Raw genomic sequence first — 1,644 nt, 5'->3', positions numbered from 1 at the left:
AATACCACAGACCCATACTGTATGTTGGAGGGAGGGACCTTGTTCACTGTACTCTTGATTATTTTTTAATCATTAAAAATAGATTGTGAAAGCAAGCGTCTGGAAATCAAAGATAAGGCAATATTGACCCCAAATACTCTTAGTGCAGAGAAAAAGACTTCATCTTTGAAGGGGGAGGGGAGAGTCATCTTTGTGCTAATAAAAACAGAACATTCTATCAAAGTTAATTAAAATTTTAAATTCTGTGTGCTTCCTCCCTGAACTTAGCCCCAAATACACCACTTAAAGCACTAGAGTTCAAATACTGAACGTTCAGTGGCATTTGGCCATCAGATGCCGCTTCGGTCCCTGGCCCCTGGAGTGCAGTTCTGAGGACCGAAATCAGCAAAGCAGCAGAAACTGCTGACCGTTCCCCTCCCTCCCTTCCTTCCTCAAACTTTTGGCAGATGAGACGGATAGAGAACAAAGAAGGTCTGTCTTTAAAACAGTTACATTTATACACGGACTTTTCCTTTCTTTTTTTATCCGCAAAATAATTTTCCTTTTTCAGTTTACAGGTGGCTGTCTATCTTTTGTCACCGTTAACTAACAAATCCGAACGCTGCTTACGACAGATGTGGTGCTAGGCTATTCTCTATATCAGGGAAAAATCTGCCCTGTCCTCCTGTGTGTCAGGATGGCCGAGTGGTCTAAGGCGCCAGACTCAAGCTGAGCTTCCCTATCTGGGGATTCTGGTCTCCGTATGGAGGCGTGGGTTCGAATCCCACTTCTGACACAGTAATGTTTTTCTCATCTCACCTTGATCGGTTGGTTTCACAAAATGTGCTAAACACATACTTAAATATCGAGCCACGTCTTTTTGAAAATTGACCTTACAAACTTTGTAATAGCTCAGCCGACACTGACCGTAGAAGCGGAAGCACGGCTACGGTTTTGAGGACGTGAAGTTCGCTCAGCTGTGCTGCCTTCCTGAAGAGGCGACCGTGAGGAACACTGAGCGGCGGGTGTGTCCAGGGGACCCGGCCACCAGAGATCCACTTTACCGCAGCAAACGTTTGGCCACGCGCCTTGCCCGCAGCGAGTGTCCCAACCCCGAAGCACTGTGAGCTCCACAGCCCGAAGCACTGTGAGCTCCACAGCGCCTCCTGTACGGGTCGCGGGGTAAATCATCGTTCATCGCCTTAGACCAAACAGAGCTTGCAGCTTTCCGCTGTTTAGACAGTGCTTTCTACAGGCACCCGTGTGATCAACATTGGTGGGGCTTCGTTGTTGTTTTGGCTTGGTTTTAACAAACACAAAACCCAGCAATAACTATTCTCCTTTTTATTTTCACTCACTATTTGTTAGGTTGTAAATTGAACCATTGTTGTGTTCTTCTTCACGAAGGAGTTATTGTAAATCAGCAGAATGAATGCAGCCTGTTACTTGCAGAGGTTGCAGACATGCAATAAAAACAGAAAATTTCTAGGAATGCGTTCCATTTCCTTACTTCGTTCTCTCTTTCCTTCCTTCCTTCCTCCCTCCTTCCGTCCCTTTTCCCCTCCCTTCTTCCTTCCTTCCTTTCTTTTTCCCTTCTATGTCCCTGACTCTCCCTTTCCCTTCCAGTCTATTGTCCCTGGTATCCTGTGGGCTCTGCACACTTTG

At 46.0% G+C, this 1,644-nt stretch overlaps 1 non-coding gene across 1 annotated transcript; it reads left to right on the top strand.

Moving 5' to 3' along the window:
• The first annotated feature begins 670 nt into the window (after positions 1-670).
• On the top strand, positions 671-775 carry Trnal-caa (transfer RNA leucine (anticodon CAA)). Its single transcript has 2 exons — positions 671-708; positions 730-775. It is a non-coding gene; the product is annotated as a tRNA-Leu (tRNA).
• The last annotated feature ends 869 nt before the right edge of the window (positions 776-1,644 follow it).

The sequence above is a fragment of the Phodopus roborovskii genome, unplaced genomic scaffold (genome assembly GCF_943737965.1).
Source record: "Phodopus roborovskii unplaced genomic scaffold, PHOROB, whole genome shotgun sequence".
NCBI lineage: Eukaryota > Metazoa > Chordata > Mammalia > Rodentia > Cricetidae > Phodopus > Phodopus roborovskii.
This window is presented reverse-complemented; position numbering and strand designations above follow the sequence as displayed.